The sequence below is a fragment of the Triticum aestivum genome, chromosome 6A (assembly GCF_018294505.1).
Source record: "Triticum aestivum cultivar Chinese Spring chromosome 6A, IWGSC CS RefSeq v2.1, whole genome shotgun sequence".
NCBI lineage: Eukaryota > Viridiplantae > Streptophyta > Magnoliopsida > Poales > Poaceae > Triticum > Triticum aestivum.
The window spans coordinates 430,324,970-430,348,472 of NC_057809.1; positions in this window are offsets into that span (position 1 = coordinate 430,324,970).

Here is a 23,503-nt window from a genome sequence, read left to right on the forward strand (position 1 = left end):
GGAACCAGTTTACGTTGGGAACCCAACCGGCTTAAAGCGTCCGCTGCTTCATTCTTTCGCCGGTCCACATGGTCGACTTGATAGCCCTTGAAATGACCTGCAACAATATCTACTTCTCGACGATATGCTGCCATGAGTGGATCCTTTGAATCCCAAGTGCCAGACACTTGCTGAGCTACTAGGTCCGAGTCACCAAAGCACTTAACCCGGCTTAAATTCATCTCCTTAGCCATCCGAAGAGCATGGAGCAAGGCCTCATATTTAGCTGCATTGTTAGTGCAAGGGAACATTAAACGGAGAACATAACAAAACTTATCACCTCGTGGGGAAGTTAATACGACTCCATCCCCCGAGCCCTCCAATTGTCTAGACCCATCAAAATGAATAGTCCAATAAGTGTTATCTGGACTTTCCTCTGGTGCCTGCAACTCTGTCCAGTCATTGATGAAATCCAAAAGTGCTTGAGACTTGATTGTTGTGCGAGGCATATATTTTAACCCGTGAGGCCCAAGCTCAATGACCCATTTGGCAACCCGGCCAGTTGCTTCCCTATTTTGGATGATATCCCCCAAGGGGGCAGAACTAACCACAGTGATAGGATGACCCTGAAAATACTGCTTGAGCTTTTGGCTTGCCATAAAAACTCCATACACCAGTTTCTGCCAATGTGGGTACCTCTGCTTGGACTCAATAAGCACCTCACTGATATAATAAACTGGCCGTTGAACCGGATACTCCTTTTCGGCCTCCCTGCGCTCCACAAAAATAGCCATACTAACATCCCGGGCATTAGCAGCCACATATAACAACAAGGGCTCTTTATCAACAGGAGCAGCAAGGATAGGCGGCTCAGCTAGCTGTCGCTTTAAACTCTCAAAGGCTTCATTGGCAGCATCACTCCAGATGAAATGGCCTGTCTTCTTCATCATCTGATACAGAGGGATTGCTTTTTCTCCCAAACGGCTGATAAACCGGCTCAATGCTGCAATATGACCCGCCAGACAGTGAACATCGTGAATACACTGGTTTAGCCAGAGACGTAATAGCTTTAATCTTCTCCGGATTAGCTTCAATGCCCCTGTTAGACACCAGAAAACCCAAGAGCTTGCCTGCCGGTACACCAAAGACACATTTGGCTGGATTAAACATCATCTTATAAACCCGGAGGTTATCAAAAGTCTCCTTCAATCATCTATCATTGTTTGCTCCTTTCTGGACTTTACCACAATATCATCCACATAAGCATGAACATTGCGCCCAATCTGATTATGAAGACAATTCCGTACACAACGCTGATAAGTCGCTTGGGCACTCTTGAGCCCAAAAGGCATAGATACATAGCAGAAGGCTCCAAAGGGAGTTATAAAAGTCGTCTTCTCCTGGTCCTTAACTGCCATTTTGATCTGATGATAACCAGAATAAGCGTCTAAAAAACACAAATAGTCACAACCCGCCGTAGCATCAATGATTTGATCAATACGAGGGAGAGCAAAGGGATCAGCTGGACAAGCCTTGTTCAGGTCTGTGTAGTCCACACACATACGCCAAGTGTCGTTCTTCTTAAGTACCAGCACCGGTTTAGCCAGCCACTCAGGGTTAAAAACTTCCACTATAAACCCTGCTACCAAGAGGCGGGCTACCTCCTCACCAATAGCCTTGTGCCTTTCTTCATTAAAGCGGCGGAGAAACTGTCTGACCAGTTTAAACTTAGGATCTATATTAAGAGTGTGCTCAGCGAGTTCCTTCGGTACACCTGGCATGTCAGAAGGCTTCCATGCAAAGATGCCCTGGTTCTCATGGATGAACTCGATGAGCGCGCTTTCCTATTTCGGATCCAGGTTAGCGCTGATGCTGAACTGCCAGGATGAATCATCAGGAACAAAGTCAACCAGCTTAGTCTCCTCAGCCGATTTAAATTTCAAAGCCAGACCATGCTTTGTAGTTGGCTTTTTCAGAGAAGTCATATCTCCCGGATCAACATTGTCTTTGTAGAACTTCAACTCCTCTGTTGCACAAACCGACTCAGCATACGCTGCATCACCTTCTTCACATTCCAAAGCAATCTTCCGGCTCCCATGCACTATGATGGTCCCCTTATGACCCGGCATCTTAAGCTGCAGGTAAACATAACAGGGCCTTGCCATGAACTTAGTATAAGTCGGCCGTCCATAACAGGGCATGATATGGGCTCTTGATTTTCACCACTCCAAAAGTCAATGTCTCTGACCTTGAATCATGATCATCTCCAAAAGCAACCTCTAGAGCTATCTTACCAACTGGGTATGCCAATTTACCCGGCACCATACCATCAAAAACGGTGTTCGACGGTTTAAGATTTTTATCTGTCAACCCCATGCGACGGAAGGTTTCATAGTAAAGGATATTGATACTCCTCCCTCCATCCATGAGTACCTTGGTGAAATTATACCCCCCAACCTGAGGTGCCACCACTAATGCCAGGTGACCCCGATTATCAACCCGGGGTGGATGATCCTCTCGACTCCACAAAATGGGTTGTTCAGACCAGTGCAGATAACGGGGCACTGCCGGTTCAACAGAGTTTACTGCCCTTTTATGAAGCTTCTGATCGCGCTTACACAAACTAGTGGTGAATAAATGGTACTGCCCACTATTCAACTACTTCGGATTACTCTGATAACCCGATTGTTGCTGTTGCTGACTCCCCTGATGATTATAGCCGCCCTGGTTGCCCTGACTGCCTTAATTGCCATGTCCGGTTTGATTGCCTTGAAATCCTGAACCGGAGTTGCCTCCACCATAACCCGGCCCATGAGAACCGCCTCCTGAACCGCCGGGCGGTCCATGGTCGTATTGAAAAAGATTCAAATTTTTGAACTCCCGCATAATAAAGCAATCCTTCCAAAGGTGTGTAGCCAGTCTTTCTCGTGACCCGTGCTTTGGGCAAGGCTGGTTTAACAGGCACTCAAGATTAGGACATGATCCTCCACCCCGCTGGGGCGGTTTACCCTTACGGTGCTGACCATTATCCTGGGTGTTGGTGTTAGCCACAAAGTCCAAGCTATTATCCGCCTTGCGCTTACCGTTGTTCCCATGACCCGCCGGGTTATGCTGCTGCCCCTTGGCACTACCATTCTTCTTTCCCTTCCCCGGCTTTTATTCCTCAGACTCGGGGTCCTTGGTACTATCCGAATCGGCATACTTAACCAAAGCTGCCATAAGCGTTGCCATGTCATTGCAGTGATGCTTGGGCCTTCCCAACTTCAGTTTCGAAGGCGTAAACCGGCAATTGCCTTCCAACGTCAAGACTGCCGTATCAGCATTGATGCGGTCTAATGAATGCAAAATAGCTGAGACTCGCTTTACCCAATGGGTTGTAGACTCCCCCTCCTCTTGAACACAGGCAGCTAAGTCCACAATTGACATGGTCTGCTTGCACGTATCTTTGAAATTCTAGATAAACCGGCTTTTTAACTCAGCCCAAGATACAATGGAGTTAGTTGGTAAACTTTTCAGCCAGGTACGAGCTGTTCCTTCCAGCATCATGGTGAAGTACTTAGCACATGCTGCATCATCCACATCCAGCATCTCCATCGCCATCTCATAGCTCTCGACCCATGATCCGGGGGGGGGGGTAAATCGGAAGTGTAATTGGGCACCTTATGAGGACCCTTGAAATCCTTGGGCAGTTGCACGTTGCGTAAGGCCGGGATAACACACGGCACCCCCAAAGAACTGAAAACCGCACCTGGTTCCACCGAAGTGCTTGGACGAACCAGAGTAAGCTGACGGGTCACGTATTGCGCTGCTAACTCGGCTTCTCGACGTGCTCTACAGTGATCCACCACATCTTGGGCATTAGCACCGCCGCCCGCCAGGTTATGCCCTCGCGACTGGTTATGGTTTCGCGCACCGCTTGACACGGTCGGTTTATCAATATGCCTTCTATAGCTCCAACTTGGGCGGGGGGTGGAATGAATTCTCTTGCGACTGTACGAATAAGCCTGCTGTTCGGTCAAAGCCGTCTGAAGGAGCTCTCTAGCCCGTCGTGTTTCAACTGCTACTGGAGACTCACCTTCGATCGGGAGAGCTGCCAATCGTGAAGCGGCGGCAATGATGTTATCCAACGGGTTAGAGTAATGACCCGGAGGCGTTGAGATGTGTTGTGACATGACATTGTTCTGATGAGGCGGATCCCTCGTGCGTGGCTAAACTGGCGCCCCCGTTCCAGGTGCCTCCACCCGGTTTACCACTGGCTGGTTACTGGTTCCTGCCCCCGGCGTATTAAAGAGATTCCTTCCCTCGTAAACCGGAGGCAGGTGAGACCGGTGCCTTCTTCTCATGACATTGTTTGATGCGCTCTGATCCAGCATAAGTTGATAAGCCTGTGCCTCTAACTCGCCCCGCTCTGCGGCCATCTTGGTGTTCTTTGCTGCCAGATCTACCTTAGCTTGAGCTATCTGATCCTTCACCTTTGCAATTTCTGCGTCATGCTGATCCTGATCTGCCGGATTAACCTCAGCTGCCAGCAATGTTGCCAAAGTGTTGAATTAATCAGACAAAACCTGAACCGGCGCTGGTGCGGGGCCTCTTGCCCCAGCGGGTGTTCCAGCTACTGAACCGGAAATCATTGCCGCTGCGGTAGAAGAATGTTGCGCCGACTGCGTACCAGCCATGAAAATCGCAACTCGGCTCGGCGGATCAGAGAGGTCCGGAATACTGTCACCATCGGAACCGCCACTAATCCGGCCATCATGCAGCTGATATATCGACTCGGTCTCTCCGGTTGAAGACTCGTCATCAGAATAAACGATGGTTTCGCCACCAGATACTGATCTATCCTCAGATTCTGCTCCGTGGATGACTCCCACAAAGGCACGCTTTACGGTAGGCTGAACTCGGGTAGGTCTTGCACGCTGAGCCGTCTCGACGATGTCGGTGCATATGTCCGACTCAGGGCCCGGTTTGCCGATCTTACCAATGAAGATGTGTATTCCACCAAAGGGGACCTGGTACCCGTACTCAATCAAGCCGGCCTCGGGGCCCCAGCCTGCGTCGTCGATGGAGAGCTTGCCGCGACAACTCTTGGTTATCCGGCCCACAGCGTATCCCTTGAGTCCTTCGAAGCTGCCCTTCAAGAACCCGAAACCATCGTGCGATAGCCCCACGGTGGGTGCCAACTGTCGTGGTTTTGTCATGACAGATGTCCTAGTGAAAGGGCTTAGTTGCGGAGCCATCGCGACGGGTTAGCTTAAAGGGGTTAAAGTGGAAGAAGGGACGCAAGGAATTATGTTGGTTCGGCCCCTTATGATGAAGGTAAAAGCCTACTCCAGTTGTGATGGAATTGCTAGGGTTTCGATGACCAGGGAGAGAATCTGCTTTGCCTGGCTCTCGAGTTATTGTTTCTTGTCTCTCCTTAAACCGCCGCCGGGTCGTCCCTTTATATACACAGGTTGACGCCCTCCGGTTTACAGAATCCTGGCCGGCTCATAAACGTGTCCGGCCTGGTTTCTACCCTTTCCTATCTTATAATACAAGTTACATGCTATATGGCGGTTTATGTCTATGGGCCCTAAACTGCCTTTGGGCCCTGGGCCTCCGTGCTAGCTCTCCTTCGTAAAGCGCCATACTCCTTGTCTTCATGGGCTTCAGATATAAATAACTCATTACAGGCATAACCCGACCCCTCTTGGCCAGTTTATACTCAGTAGTAATATTCCCAACACGCCGCGACCTATTAAATAACTGCCAAAATACGGGTCTGTGCTGAAAATCTTGCCCGACCAGACACCACAACCGCGCCCGACCCGTAATTTTTTTTGCGGGGCATGACAAAATATCTCCCCCGACCTCTAGATTCACGGGGTGGGAGGCCGACCCGAGCTCGGCCCCTATCCGCAGCAAGATTTGGCGCGCGGGAAATTTTCGCGCAGTCGTGCCCGCTCCCCCACCCTCCGCCACCATTGCCCCTGCCATCGCTCGCTCCGGTGCATCTTCCCCGGCAGTCCTTCGCCGCCATGGATTACTCCCTGCCATCCCGAGTCACCGTCGAGGCCGCGCATGCTTAATCCCCTCCGACGGATCTCGTTGCCGGCCATGTTGGCCCTGCCGTAGCCCAAGGCACCACTGCGCCTGCCCGCAAGCGGCAGGGCAACGTGGTCGTGTAGGGTGGGAATCTGGCTGCCCCCGCCGAGAAGGCCCGCACTTCGGGGGCCAACACCGCTGCGCGACCCCGGCCAGGGGAAAAGAAGGTCGGCAAGGTTTTAGGCGTAATAGCAGAAGAAGATTTTGGCTACAAAGAAGCTGGCTCCTTCATCCACTCCCTCCGCCTCAACAAGAGGTTCCCCGGCGATGCCGCCCAACGGCGCTGCTTCTACCGCAAGCGAGGTGTTTGACGAAATGGCCGGAAGGTATGCTTCTTCGCTCCCTTCAATTTTCTTTGCTTTTCGCCATTTGCGGTAGCTCGTCACTTGTTGTCGTTCACAATAGCGGTGGTTCAAACAATGCCAGTGCCGAGTTCGTGAACTTGCTGGACACCAACGCCGTTGACATCGATCAAGCCCCGTTCGCTGCATTCGATTACAATGAAACGGAGGGTGGCATGGATGATCACAGTTGTGAATAAGAAGTGGAGGAGATAGATGAGGGGCTGTATGAGCAATCGCAAACAAGAAAAAGCCAGAGGTCAAAGAACTACATGATCTTGGAAGATCAAATCTTGATCAAGGCCTGGAGTGCGGTGTCTCTTTATGCTTGCATGCGTACTTCTCAAACCGCCAAGAGGTATTGGCAAAGGATCGAAGATCAATACTTCCGTATGATGGCAGAGTTGAAGGAAATATGCCCTAGAGGCAATAATAAAGTTGTTATTTATATTTCCTTATATCATGATAAATGTTTATTATTCATGCTAGAATTGTATTAACCGGAAACTTAGTACATGTGTGAATACATAGACAAACAGAGTGTCACTAGTATGCCTCTACTTGACTAGCTCGTTAATCAAAGATGGTTAAGTTTCCTAACCATAGACATGAGTTGTCATTTGATGAATGGGATCACATCATTAGAGAATGATGTGATTGACTTGACCCATCCGTTAGCTTAGCATTATGATCGTTTAGTTTATTGTTATTGCTTTCTCCATGACTTATACATGTTCCTATGACTATGAGATTATGCAACTCCTAAATACCGGAGGAACACTTAGTGTGCTACCAAACGTCACAACATAACTGGGTGACTATAAAGATGCTCTACATGTGTCTCCGATGGAGTTTGTTGAGTTAGGATAGATCGAGATTAGGATTAGTCACTTCGTGTATCGGAGAGGTATCTCTGGGCCCTCTCGGTAATGCACATCACTATAAGCCTTGCAAGCAATGTGACTAATGAGTTAGTTGCAGGATGATGCATTACAAAACGAGTAAAGAGACTTGCCGGTAATGAGATTTAACTAGGTATTGAGATACCGACGATCGAACCTCGGGCAAGTAACATACCGATGACAAAGGGAACAACGTATGTTGTTATGCGGTTTGACCAATAAAGATCTTCGTAGAATATGTAGGAACCAATATGAGCATCCAGGTTCCGCTATTTGTTATTGACCGGACGTGAGTACCGGTCATGTCTACATAGTTCTCGAACCCATAGGGTCCGCACGCTTAACGTTCGATGATGATCGATATTATGAGTTTATGTGTTTTGATGTACCGAAGGTAGTTCAGAGTCCCGGATGTGATCACGGACATGATGAGGAGTCTCTAAGTGGTCGAGACATAAAGATCGATATATTGGAAAGCTATGTTTGGACACTGGAATGGTTCCGAATGAGTTCGGACATTTACTGGTGTACCGGGAGGTTACCGGAACCCCCCGGGGCTTAATGGGCCTACATGGGCTTTAGTGGAAGAGAGAGGAGAAGGCCAATAGGAGGGGCGCGCCTCCCCCAAGCCCAATCCGAATTGGGAGGGGGGTCGACCCCCCTTTCCTTCCTCACCTCTCTCCCTTCCTCCCCCTCCTAGTAGGACTAGGAAAGGAGGGAACCTACTCCTAGTAGGAGTAGGATTCCCCCCTTGGGGGCGCGCCCAAGGTGGCCGGCCGGCCTCCTCCTCCACCCCTTTATATACGGGGGAGGCAGGCACCCGGAAGACATACAAATTGATTGTTTAGCCGTGTGCGGTGCCCCCTCCACAGAATTCCACCTCGGTCATATCGTTGTAGTGCTTAGGCGAAGCCCTGCATCGGTAACTTCATCATCACCGTCATCACGCCGTCGTGGTGACGAAAATCTCCCTCGGCCTCAGCTAGATCAAGAGTATGAGGGACAACATCGAGCTGAACGTGTGCAGATCAAGGAGGTGTCGTGCGTTCGGTACATGATCGGTTGGATCACGAAGACGTTCGACTACATCAATCGTGTTTCATAACGCTTCCACTTTCGGTCTACGAGGGTACGTGGACACACTCTCCCCGCTTGTTGTTGTGCCTCTCCTAGATAGATCTTGTGTGATCGTAGGAAATTTTTTGAAATATTACGTTCCCCAACAGTGGCATCCGAGCCAGGTCTATGCGTAGATGTTATATGCACGAGTAGACCACAAAGGTGTTGTGGGCGTGGGTATATACATATTGCTTGCCATCACAGTTGATTCTTGATTCAGCGGTATTGTTGGATGAAGCGGCTCAGACCGACATTACGCGTATGCTTACACGAGACTAGTTCTACTGACGTGCTTCGCACACAGGTGGCTAGTGGGTGTCTGTTTCTCCAACTTTAGTTGGATAGAATTCAATGAACATGGTTCTTTCTAAAGATAAAAAAGCAATCACTATACCGCGTTGTGGTTTTTGATGCGTATGTAAGAACGGTTCTTGCTAAGCCCGTAGCAGCCACGTAAAACTTGCAACAACAAAGTAGAGGACGTCTAACTTGTTTTTGTAGGGTATGTTGTGATGTGGTATGGTCAAGACGTGATTATATAAATTGTTGTATGAAATGATCATGTTTTTTAACACAGTTATCGGTAACTGGCAGGAGCCATATGGTTGTCGCTTTATTGTATGAAATGCAATTGCCATCTAATTGCTTTACTTTATCACTAAGCGGTAGCGATAGTCGTAGAAGCAATAGTTGGCGAGACGACAACGATGCTTCAATGGAGATCAAGGTGTCAAGCCGGTGACAATGGTGATCGTGACGGTGCTTTGGAGATGGAGATCAAAGGCACAAGATGATGATGGCCATATCATATCACTTATATTGATTGCATGTGATGTTTATCCCTTATGCATCTTATTTTGCTTAGTACGCCGGTAGCACTATAAGATGATCTCTCACTAAATGTCAAGGTGTAAGTGTTCTCCCTGAGTATGCACCGTTGCTACAGTTTGTCGTGCCGAGACACCACATGATGATCGGGTGTGATAAGCTCTACGTTCACATACAACAGGTACAAGCCAGTTTTGCACACGTAGAATACTCGAGTTAAACTTGACGAGCCTAGCATATGCAGATATGGCCTCGGAACACTGAGACCGAAAAGGTCGAGTGTGAATCATATAGTAGATATGATCAACATAGTGATGTTCACCATTGAAAACTACTCCATCTCACGTGATGATCGGACATGGTTTAGTTGATATGGATCACGTGATCACTTAGATGATTAGAGAAATGTCTATCTAAGTGGGAGTTCTTAAGTAATATGATTAATTGAACTTTAATTTATCATGAACTTAGTACCTTATAGTATTTTGCATGTCTATGTTGTTGTAGATAAATAGCCCGTGCTCTTGTTCTATTGAATTTTAATGCGTTCCTAGAGAAAGCTAAGTTGAAAGATGATGGTAGCAATTACACAAACTGGGTCCGTAACTTGAGGATTATCCTCATTGCTGCACAGAAGAATTATGCCCTGGAAGCACCGCTAGGTGCCAAACCCGACATAGGAGCAACGCCAGATGTTATGAACGCCTGGCAGAGCAAAGCTGATGACTACTCGATAGTTCAGTGTGCCATGCTTTACGGCTTAGAACCGGGACTTCAACGAAGTTTTGAATGTTATGGAGCATATGAGATGTTCCAGGAGTTGAAGTTAATATTTCAAGCAAATGCCCAGATTGAGAGATATGAAGTCTCCAATGAGTTCTATAGCTGCAAAATGGAGGAGAATAGTTATGTCAGCAAGCAAATACTCAGAATGTCTGGGTACCACAATCACTTGAGTCAGCTGGGAGTTAATCTTCCAGTTGATAGTGTCTTTGACAGAGTTCTTCAATCACTACCACCAAGCTACAAGAGCTTCATGATGAACTATAATATGCAAGGGATGGATTAGACAATTCCCGAGCTCTTTGCAATGCTAAAGGCTGCGGAGGTAGAAATCAAGAAGGAGCATCAAGTGTTGATGGTCAACAAGACCACTAATTTCAAAGAAAAAGGGTAAAGGGAAGAAGGGGAACTTCAATAAGAACAGCAAACAAGTTGTTGCTCAAGTGAAGAAGCCCAAGTCTGGACCTAAGCCTGAGACTGAGTGCTTCTACTGCAAAGGGACTAGTCACTGGAAGCGGAACTGCCCCAAGTATTTGGCGGAGAAGAAGGATGGTAAAGTGAAATGTATATTTGATATACATGTTATTGATGTGTACCTTACTAATGCTCACAGTAACGCCTGGGTATTTGATACTGCTTCTATTGCTAATATTTGCAACTTGAAATAGGGGCTACGAATTAAGAGAAGATTGGCTAAGGACGACGTGACAATGTGCGTGGGAAATGGCTCCAAAGTCGATGTGATCGCCGTCGGCACGCTACCTCTACATCTACTTTCGGGATTAGTTTTAGACCTGAATAATTGTTATTTGGTGCCAGCGTTGAGCATGAACATTATATCCAGATCTTGTTTGATGCGAGACGGTTATTCATTTAAATCAGAAAATAATGGTTGTTCTATTTATATGAATAATATCTTTTATGGTCATGCACCCTTGATGAGTGGTCTATTTTTACTAAATCTTGAGAGTAGTGATACACATGTTCATAGTATTGAAGCCAAAAGATATAAGTTTAATAATGATAGTGCAACTTATTTGTGGCACTGCCATTTAGATCTTATTCGTGTAAAGTGCATGAAGAAACTCCATTCTGATGGGCTTTTGGAATCACTTGATTATGAATAACTTGATGCTTGAGAACCATGCCTCATGGGCAGGATGACTAAGACTCCATTCTCCGGAACGATGGAGCGAGCAATAGACTTGTTGGAAATAATACATACTTATGTATGCGGTCCGATGAGTGTTGATGCTCGCGGCGGGTATCATTATTTTCTTACCTTCACAGATGATTTGAGCAGATATGGGTATATCTACTTGCTGAAACATAAGTCTGAAACATTTGAAAAGTTCAAAGAATTTCAGCGTGAAGTGGGAAATCATCGTAACAAGAAAATAAAGTTTGTATGATCTGATCATGGAGGAGAATATTTGAGTTACGAGTTTGGTCTTCATTTGAAACAATGCGGAATAGTTTTGCAACTCACGCCAGTTGGAACTCCACAGCGTAATGGTGTGTCCGAACATTGTAACCGCACTTTATTAGATATGGTGGGATCTATGATGTCTCTTGCTGATTTACCACTATCATTTTGGGGTTATGCTTTAGAGACAGTTGTATTAATGTTAAATAGGGCACCATAGAAATCCATTGAGATGACACCTTATGAACTATGGTTTGGCAAGAAACCCAAGTTGTCGTTTCTTAAAGTTTGGGGTTGCGATGCTTATGTGAAAAAGCTTCAACCTGATAAGCTCAAACCCAAATCGGAGAAATGTGTCTTCATAGGATACCCAAAAGAGACTGTTGGGTACACCTTCTATCACATATCGAAGGCAAGATATTCATTGCTAAGAATGGATCCTTTCTAGAGAAGGTGTTTTTCTCGAAACAAGTGAGTGGGAGGAAAGTAGAACTTGATGAGGTAACTGTACCTGCTCCCTTATTGGAAAGTAGTTCATCACAGAAATCAGTTCCAGTGATTCCTACACCAGTAAGTGAGGAAGCTAATGACGATGATCATGAAACTTCTGATCAAGTTACTACCGAACCTCGTAGGTCAACCAGAGTAAGATCCGCACCAGAGTGGTACGGTAATCCAGTTCTGGAAGTCATGTTACTTGAGCATGACGAACCTAGGAACTATGAGGAAGCGATGATGAGCCCAGATTCCGCAAAATGGATTGAGGCCATGAAATCTGAGATGGGATCCATGTATGAGAACAAAGTGTGGACTTTGGTTGACTTACCCGATGATCGGCAAGCCATAGGGAATAAATGGATCTTCAAGAAGAAGACTGACGCTGACAGTTATATTACTGTCTACAAAGCTCGACTTGTTGCGAAAGGTTTTCGACAAGTTCAAGGAGTTGACTACGATGAGACCTTCTCACTCGTAGCGATGCTTAAGTCCATCCGAATCATGTTAGCAATTGTCGCATTTTATGATTTTGAAATTTGGCAAATGGATGTCAAAACTGCATTCCTTAATGGATATCTTAAAGAAGATTTGTATATGATGCAACCAGAAGGTTTTGTCGATCCAAAACATGCTAACAAAGTGTGTAAGCTCCAACGATCCATTTATGGACTGGTGCAAGCATCTCGGAGTTGGAATATATGCTTTGATGGAGGTGACAAAGAGCTCGTCGTAAACGGTTACGTCGATGCAAGCTTTGACACTGATCCAGATGACTCTAAATCACAAACCGGATACATATTTTATTGAATGGTGGAGCTGTCAGTTGGTGCGGTTCTAAGCAAAGCGACGTGGCGGGATCTACGGGCAAAGCGGAATACATAGCTGCTTCGGAAGCAGGAAATGAAGAAGTCTGGATGAAGGAGTTCATATCCGATCTAGGTGTCATACCTAGTGCATCGGGTCCAATGAAAATCTTTTGTGACAATACTGGTGCAATTGCCTTGGCAAAGGAATCCAGATTTCACAAGAGAACCAAGCACATCAAGAGACACTTTAGTTCCATCCACGATCAAGTCAAGGAGGGAGACATAGAGATTTGCAAGATACATATGGATCTGAATGTTGCAGACCCGTTGACTAAGCCTCTCTCACGAGCAAAACATGATCAGCACCAAGACTCCATGGGTGTTAGAATCATTACAATGTAATCTAGATTATTGACTCTAGTGCAAGTGGGGGCTGAAGGAAATATGCCCTAGAGGCAATAATAAAATTGTTGTTTATATTTTCTTATATCATGATAAAATTTTATTATTCATGCTAGAATTTTATTAACCAGAAACTTAGTACATGTGTGAATACATAGACAAACAGAGTGTCACTAGTATGCCTCTACTTGACTAGCTCGTTAATCAAAGATGGTTAAGTTTCCTAACCATAGACATGAGTTGTCATTTGATGAATGGGATCACATCATTAGAGAATGATGTGATTGACTTGACCCATCCGTTACCTTAGCACTATGATCGTTTAGTTTATTGCTATTGCTTTCTCCGTGACTTATACATGTTCCTATGACTATGAGATTATGCAACTCTCGAGTACCGGAGGAACACTTAGTGTGCTATCAAATGTCACAACGTAACTGGGTGACTACAACGATGCTCTACAGGTGTCTCTGATGGTGTTTGTTGAGTTGGCATAGATTGAGATTAGGATTTGTCACTCTATGTATCGGAGAGGTATCTCTGGGCCCCCTCAGTAATGCACATCACTATAAGCCTTGCAAGCAATGTGACTAATGAGTTAGTTGTGGGATGATGCATTACAGAATGAGTAAAGAGACTTGCCGGTAATTAGATTGAACTAGGTATTGAGATACCGATGATCGAATCTCGGGCAAGTAACATACCGATGACAAAGGGAACTACGTATGTTGTTATGCGGTTTGACCGATAAAGATCTTCGTAGAATATGTAGGAACCAATATAAGCATCCAGGTTCCGCTATTGGTTATTGACCGGAAGTGAGTCTCGGTCATGTCTACATAGTTCTTGAACCCGTAGGGTCCGTGATAACCCACAAGTATAGGGGATCGCAACAGTTTTCGAGGGTAGAGTATTCAACCCAAATTTATTGATTCGGCACAAGGGGAGCCAAAGAATATTCTCAAGTATTAACAGTTGAGTTGTCAATTGAACCGCACCTGAAAGACTTAATATGTGCAGCAAAGTATTTAGTAGCAAAGTAGTATGGAAGTAACGGTAACGGTAGCGAAAGTAACAGCATTGGTGTTGTAGTGATTGTAACAGTGGCAACGGAAAAGTGACTAAGAAAAGATCAATATGTGAAAAGCTCGCAGGCAATGGATCAGTGATGTATAATTATGTCGGATGCGATTCCTCATGCAACAATTATAACATAGGGTGCACAGAACTAGCTCTAGTTCATCAATGTAATGTAGGCATGTATTCTGGATATAGTCATACGTGCTTATGGAAAAGAACTTGCATGACATCTTTTGTCCTACCCTCCCATGGCAGTGGGGTCCTATTGGAAACTAAGGGATATTAAGGCCTCCTTTTAATAGAGTACCGGACCAAAGCATTAACACTTAGTGAATACATGAACTCCTCAAACTACGGTCATCACCGGGAGTGGTCCCGATTATTGTCACTTCGGGGCTACCGGATCATAACACATAGCAGGTGACAATTGACTTGCAAGATAGGATCAAGAACTCACATATATTCATGAAAACATAATAGGTTCAGATCTGAAATCATGGCACTCAGGCCCTAGTGACAAGCATTAAGCATAGCAAAGTCATAGCAACATCAATCTCAGAACATAATGGGTACTAGGAACAAAACCTAACAAAACTAACTCGATTACATGATAAATCTCATCCAACCCATCACCGTCCAGCAAGCCTACAATGGAATTACTCACGCAAGGTAGTGAGCATCATGAAATTGGTGATGGAGGAAGGTTGATGATGACGACAGCGACGGATCCCCTCTCTGGAACCGTGAATGGACTCCAGATCAGGCCTCCTGAGAGAGATTAGGGCTTGGCGGCGGCTCTGTATCGTAAAACGCGATGAATCCTTCTCCTTGATTTTTTTCTCCCCGAACGTGAATATGTAGAGTTGGAGTTGAGGTTGTTGGAGCCTCAGGGGGCCCATGAGACAGAGGGCGCACCCTAGGGGGGTGGGCGCGCCCCCACCCTCTTGGATAGGGTGTGGCCCCCCTGGTGTTGATTCTTTCGCCAGTATTTTTTATAAATTCCAAAATTATTCTCCGTGAAGTTTCAGGTCATTCCGAGAACTTTTATTTCTGCACAAAAATAACACCATGGCAATTCTGCTGAAAACAATGTCAGTCCGGGTTAGTTCCATTCAAATCATGCAAGTTAGAGTCCAAAACAAGGTCAAAAGTGTTTGGAAAAGTAGATACGATGGAGACGTATCAACTCCCCCAAGCTTAGACCTGTGCTTGTCCTCAAGCAATTGAGTTGACAAACTGAAAGTGATAAAGAAAAACTGTTACAAACTCTGTTTAATCTTGTTGTTCTAAATATGTAAAGCCAGCATTCAAGTTTTCAGCAAAGATTATGAACTAACCATATTCATAATAACATTTAGGTCTCATGTTACTCATATCAATCGCATAATCAACTAGCGAGCAATAATTGTAAATCTCGGATGACAACACTTTCTTGGACAACAATAATAATATGATATAACAAGATGGTATCTCGCTAGCCCTTTCTCAGACCGTAAAACATAAACGCAGGACACCTCTGAAGTTCAAGGACTAACTAAACATTGTAATTCTTGGTAAAAGAGATCCAGTCACAGTCATACTCAATGTAAACTAATAGTAATGCATGCACATGACAACGGTGCTCTCCAACTGGTGCTTTTTAATAAGAGGATGGTGACTCAACATAAAAGTAAATAGATAGGCCCTTCACAGAGCGAAGCAGGGATTTGTAGAGGTGCCAGAGCTCGATTTTTGAAATAGAGATAAATAATATTTTGAGTGGTATACTTTCATTGTCAACATAACAACCAAGAAATCTCGATGTCTTCCATGCTACACACATTAAAGGCGGTTCCCAAACAGAATGGTAAACTTTATACTCCCCCCCACCACCAACAATATATGGCTTGTCCGAAACAATGGGTGCCTCCAACTAACAACAATCCTGGGGGAGTTTCGTTTGCAATTATTTTAATTTAAGCATGGGACTGGGCATCCCGGTAACCAGCCATTTTCTCATGGATGAGGAGCGGAGTCCACTGATAACCCACAAGTATAGGGGATCAATTGTAGCCTCTTTCAATAAGTAAGAGTGTCGAACCAACGAGGAGCTAAAGGTAGAACAAATATTCCCTCAAGTTCTATCAACCACTGATACAACTCTATGCACGCTTAACGTTCGCCTTACCTAGAAAAAGTATGAAACTATAAGTACTTTGTAGGTGTTGTAGGCTAGGTTTGCAAGATAATAAAGGGCATGTAAATAAAAGCTAGGGGCTGTTTAGATGAATACACAACTAAATTAGTTTCAGTAGAGAGCTTTTTGTCATGAGAAAGTCATTTGTCCCTAGACAATCGATAACTAGACCGGTAATCATTATTGCAATTTTATTTGAGGGAGAGGCATAAGCTAACATACTTTCTTTTCTTGGATTATATGCACTTATGATTGGAACTCTAGCAAGCATACACAACTACTAAAGATCATTAAGGTAAAACCCAACCATAGCATTGTAAGGCATCAAGTCCTCTTTACTCCCATACGCAAACAACCTACTTACTCGGGTATGTGCTTCTGTCACTCACGCCACCCACCATAGGCAAATCATGAACATATTGCAAACCCTAGAATAGGGATCCCTCACGCTTGCGCGACATGGAGGGCACCATAGGACAACACCAATAATAAAACATGCAACTCAAACCAATCATGATCATCAATTAACCCATAGGACAAAACAGATCTACTCAAACATCATAGTATAGCCATACATCATTGCGAAATAATATATAGCGTTGAGCACCATGATTAAGTAGAGATTACAGCGGGTAAAAAAGGGGTTACACTGCTGCATGGAGGGGGGAAGAGTTGGTAATGACGTCAGTGAAGTTGTTGGTGTAGATTGTTGTCATGATGAAGGCCCCGGCGACGTTCTGGCGAAATTGGGAGAGAGGGGGAGAGAGTCCCCCTTCTCTTCTTCTTCCTTGACCTCCCCCTAGATGGGAGAAGGGTTTCCCCTCTGGTCCATGGCCTCCATGGCGGCGGAGGGGCGAGAGCCCCTCTGAGATTGCATCTCTCTCTGTTTCCTTCTGTTTCTGCGCTCCCCGATTCTGCCCTTTCATCATTTCTTAAATTCATGGAGATCCGTAACTCCGATAGGGCTGCAAATTTTAGACGATTTTTATCCGGATATTGGCTTTCTTGCGGCGAAAGAAGGGCACCAACCGCCTTACGGAGTGGCCACGAGGGCATAGGGCGTGCCCTACCCCCTGGGTGCGCCCCTCACCCTCGTGGGCTCCTCGGGCATCGTCTCGCATTGATCCCACTTCCAAAAATTCACATAAATTCCAAAAAAATCTCCTTAAGTTTTTATCCCGTTTGGACTCCGTTTGGTATGGATTTTCTACGAAACAAAAAACATGCAACAAACAGGAACCAGCACTTGATCAATATGTTAGTCCAAAAATAGTATAAAAAGTTGACAAAAGGATGTAAAAGTTGTAGAATATTGGCATGGAATAATAAAATATTATAGATGCGATGGAGATGTATCAGCATCCCTGTAATATCCCAAATTTTCAATTTGGAATGTTATACATTAGGTCATCATGCATATCATATTTTATTTTGCTTTTGGTTTTGATCCTAGAAAATCCTAAGCAACTCAAGGACCCACGGAGAGAGTTGGGGATTTCGTTATTTACATATTTGAGTTTTCTCAAATTATGTAAACAGGATCATTTGATTTTTATTTATTTTATCATCAATTATTTCTATTACAAAAATATGAGAGAGGGAATAAAATGACTTTCCCAAAATATAGAAATATTGAGGATTTAATAAAAAATCAAATAAGATTTATTTCGGAGTTTTTCGGTATTTTTATTTGAATTTAGGAAAAATGCGCGTTTTTCAAAGTTGTAGTTTGGGCCCAGATAACTGTTCACTTTATCGGGCTTGATTTTAGAAACCCGGCAAAATTTATTTCGCGATTTTTGGAGTCCGTTTAGTATTTCTTTTTATTTTTCTTGCGAGCGGAATTATAAAAAAAACATGGAACCGACTTTGGGCCGTACTCCGCCAGGACACCGCCTGGCCGGGGCCTTTATAAGGCGCGCCCGAGGCCCGAGAGAGAGAGCCAGCCGCCGCCCTAACCCTAGCCAGCCCCAGCCGCCGCCGCCGCCCGCCGGAGTTGCGCGCCGCCCGAGGTTCGCCGCCGCCTCATTTTCCGTGCTTTAAAAAAATCTGTTCGTTGTTTTTCTTTTTCGTCGGATTTTTTCCGCGGTTATTTTCTGATCGCGATTTCTGATCCAATTTTCGTTTTAGTATAACTTTTCGCTCGTTTATCGGAATCAGGCGATTCAAGCGCCTGGAGTTTCGTCTCGAAACCCTCTTTTTGAATAACCAACTTAAACAAGATTTTGCTACTGTAAAATTTGCCCTAGATCCAGATTACTAGAACGAAGTTGTTTTCTTCCGTCGTTTGATTTCTTTTGCTTCGTTCGATTTGATTATTTTTGCCAACCAGGGTTCTTAAGTTGAACTTTCTGGTTAGATCTTCTATTTGAGTTTTACCCGTGCATTAGATGAGTACTTATTGTATGCTTGTTGTTTGTCTGTGATAGATGTTGGGGAACGTAGCAGAAATTCAAAAAATTTCCTACCTGTCACCAAGATCTATCTATGGAGAGACCAGCAACGGGGGGAAGGAGAGTGCATCTACATACCCTTGTAGATTGCTAAGCAGAAGCGTTCAAGTGAACGGGGTTGATGGAGTCGTACTCGTCGTGATTCAGACCACCGATGATCCTAGTGCCGAACGGACGGCACCTCCGCGTTCAACACACGTACAGCCCGGTGACGTCTCCCACGCCTTGATCCAGCAATGAGAGAGGGAGAGGTTGAGGAAGACTCCATCCAGCAGCAGCACAACGGAGTGGTGGTGATGGAGGAGCGTGGTAATCCTGCAGGGCTTCGCCAAGCACCACGGGAGAGGAGAAGAACTTGGGAGAGAGGGAGGGCTGCACCAAAGGCATAAGGGGTGTTTCAAGAGGCCCTCCTACCCTCACTATATATAGGGAGCCCAAGGGGGGGTGCGCCAGCCCTAGGAGATCCAATCTCCTAGGGGGCGGCGGCCAGGGGAGGTTTCCCTCCCCCCCAAGGCACCTACGAGGTGCCTTCCCTCCTTGGGACTCTTCCTTAGGGTTCCCCTTTCACCCTAGGCGCATGGGCCCTAGGGGAAGTGGTGCCCCAGCCCACTTTGGGCTGGATCCCTTCTCACTTCGGCCCATGGGACCCTCCGGGATAGGTGGCCCCACCCGGTGGGCCCCCGGGACACTTCCGGTGGTCCCGGTACAATACCGATGACCCCGAAACTTGTCCCGATGGCCGAAATAGGACTTCCTATAGATAAATCTTTACCTCCGGACCATTCCGGAACTCCTCGTGACGTCCGGGATCTCATCCGGGACTCCGAACAACATTCGGTAACCACATACAAGCTTCCTTTATAACCCTAGCGTCATCGAACCTTAAGTGTGTAGACCCTACGGGTTCGGGAGACATGCAGACATGACCGAGACGTTCTCCGGTCAATAACCAACAGCGGGATCTGGATACCCATGTTGGCTCCCACATGTTCCACGATGATCTCATCGGATGAACCACGATGTGAAGGACTTAATCAATCCCGTATACAATTCCCTTTGTCTAGCGGTATTGTACTTGCCCGAGATTCGATCGTCGGTATCCCTATACCTTGTTCAATCTTGTTACCGGCACGTCTCTTTACTCATTCCGTAACACATCATCCCGTGATCAACTCCTTGGTCACATTGCGCATATGATGATGTCCTACCGAGTGGGCCCAGAGATACCTCTCCGTTTACACGAAGTGACAAATCACAGTCTCGATTCGTGCCAACCCAACAGACACTTTCGGAGATACCTGTAATGTACCTTTATAGCCACCCAGTTACGTTGTGACGTTTGGCACACCCAAAGCACTCCTACGGTATCCGGGAGTTGCACAATCTCATGGTCTAAGGAAATGATACTTGACATTAGAAAAGCTTTAGCATACGAACTACACGATCTTTGTGCTAGGCTTAGGATTGGGTCTTGTCCATCACATCATTCTCCTAATGATGTGATCCCATTATCAACGACATCCAATGTCCATGGTTAGGAAACCGTAACCATCTATTGATCAACGAGCTAGTCAACTAGAGGCTTACTAGGGACATGGTGTTGTCTATGTATCCACACATGTATCTGAGTTTCCTATCAATACAATTATAGCATGGATAATAAACGATTATCATGAACAAGGAAATATACTAATAACCAATTTATTATTGCCTCTAGGGCATATTTCCAACAGTCTCCCACTTGCACTAGAGTCAATAATCTAGTTCACATCGCCATGTGATTAACACTCACAGGTCGCATCGCCAAGTGACCAACATCCAAAGAGTTTACTAGAGTCAATAATCTAGTTCACATCACTATGTGATTAACACTCAATGAGTTCTGGGTTTGATCATGTTCCTGGTGAGAGAGGTTTTAGTCAACGGGTCTGAACCTTTCAGATCCGTGTGTGCTTTACAAATCTCTATGTCATCTCCTAGATGTAGCTACCACGCTCTATTTGGAGCTATCCCAAATAACTGTTCTACTTGGAGCTATTCTAAATTGTTGCTCCATTATATGCATCCGGTATCTCTACTCAGAGCTATCCGGATAGGTGTTAAGCTTGCATCGACGTAACCCTTTATGACGAACTCTTTTTACCACCTCCATAACCGAGAAACTTCCTTAGTCCACTAGTTACTAAGGATAACTTTGACCGCTGTCCTGTGATCCATTCATGGATCACTCTTGTACCCCTTGACTGACTCATGGCAAGGCACACTTCAGGTGCGGTACACAGCATAGCATACTGTAGAGCCTACGTCTTAAGCATAGGGGACGACCTTCGTCTTTTCTCTCTATTCTGCCGTGGTCGAGCTTTTAAGTCTTAACTTCATACCCTATAACTCAGGCAAGAACTCCTTCTTTGACTGATCCATCTTGAACACCTTCAAGATCATGTCAAGGTATGTGCTCATTTGAAAGTACCATTATGCGTTTTGATCTATCCTTATAGATCTTTATGCTCAATGTACAAGTAGCTTAATCCAGGATTTCCATTGAAAAACACTTTCCCAATAACCCTATATGCTTTCTAGAAATTCTACATCATTTCTGATCAACAATGTGTCAACAACATATACTCATCAGAAATTCTATAGTGCTCCCACTCACTTCTTTGGAAATACAAGTTTCTCATAAACTTTATATAAACCCAAAATCTTTGATCATCTCATCAAAGCGTACATTCCAACTCCCAGATGCTTACTCCAGTCCTCAGAAGGATTGCTGGAGCTTTGCATACTTATTAGCATCTTTCAGGATTGACAAAACCTTCCGGTTGTATCACATACAACCTTTCCTCAAAAATCATTGAGGAAACAATGTTTTGACATCCTATCTGCAAGATTTCATAAATAATGCAGTGATCGCTAACATAATTCCAACAGACTCTTAGCATCGCTACGACTGAGAAAATCTCACCGTAGTCAACTCCTTGAACTTGTCGGAAAACATCTTAACGACAAGTCGAGCTTTCTTAATGGTGACATTTACCATCATTGTTCGTCTTCCTTTTAAAACCCATCTACACTCAACAGCCTTACGACCATCAAGTAGTTCTTCCAAAATCTACACTTTGTTTTCATACATGGATCCTCTCTCGGATTATATGGCCTCAAGCCATTTATCGGAATCCAGGCCCACCATCGCTTCTCCATAGCTCGTAGGTTCATTGTTGTCTAGCAACATGACTTCCAAGACAGGATTACATACCACTCTGAAGTAGTACGCATCCTTGTCATCCCACGAGGTTTGGGAGTGACTTGATCTGAAGTTTCATGATCACTATCATAAGCTTCCACTTCAATTGGTGTAGGTGCCACAGGAACAACTTCCTGTGCCCTGCCACACACTTGTTGAAGAGACGGTTCAATAACCTCATCAAGTCTCCACCATCCTCCCACTCAATTCTTTCGAGAGAAACTTTTCCTCGAGAAAGGACCCGATTCAAGAAACAATCATTTATTGCTTTCGAATCTGAGATGGGAGGTATACCCAACTGTTTTGGGTGTCCTATGAAGATGCATTTATCCGCTTTGGGTTCGAGCTTATCAGCCTGAAACTTTTCCACATAAGCGTCGTAGCCCCAAACCTTTTAAGAAATGACAGCTTAGGTTTCTCTAAACCATAGTTCATACGGTGTCATCTCATCGGCATTATGTGGTGCCCCTTTTAAAGTGAATGTGGTTGTCTCTAATGCCTAACCCATAAACTATTGTGGTAATTGGATAAGAGACATCATGGTATGCATCATATCTAATAGGGTGCAGTTATGATGTTCGGACACACCATCACACTATGGTGTTCCAGGTTGTATCAGTTGTGAAACAATTTCCACAATGTCTTCATTCTGTGCCAAACTCGTGATTCAGATATTCATCTCTATGATCATATCATAGATATTTTATCCTCTTGTCACGACGATCTTTCAACTTCACCCTGAAATTACTTGAACCTTTCAATAATTCAGACACGTGATTCATCAAGTAAATATACTCAACATCTACTCAAATCATCTGTGAAGTAAGAACATAACGATATTCACTACATGCCTCAGCACTCATTGGACTGCACACATCAAAATGTATTACGTCCAACAAGTTGCTTTCTAGTTCCATTTTACTGAAACCAAGGCTTTCAGTCATCTTGCCCATGTGGTATGATTTGCATGTCTCAAGTGATTCAAAATAAAGTGAGTCCAAACGGTCCATTTGCATGGAGTTTCTTCATGCATATACACCAATAGACATGGTTTGCATGTCTCAAACCTTTCAAAAACGAGTGAGCCCAAAGATCCATCAACATGGAGCTTCTTCATGCGTTTTATACCGATATGACTTAAGTAGCAGTGCCACAAGTAGGTGGTACTATCAATACTATCTTATATCTTTTGGCATGAACATGCGTATCACTACGATCGAGATTCAATAAACCATTCATTTTAGGTGCAAGACCATTGAAGGTATTATTCAAATAAACAGAGTAACCATTATTCTCCTTAAATGAATAACCGTATTGCGATAGACATAATCCAATCATGTCTATGCTCAACGCAAACACCAATCTCGATGGTAGAGGGAGCG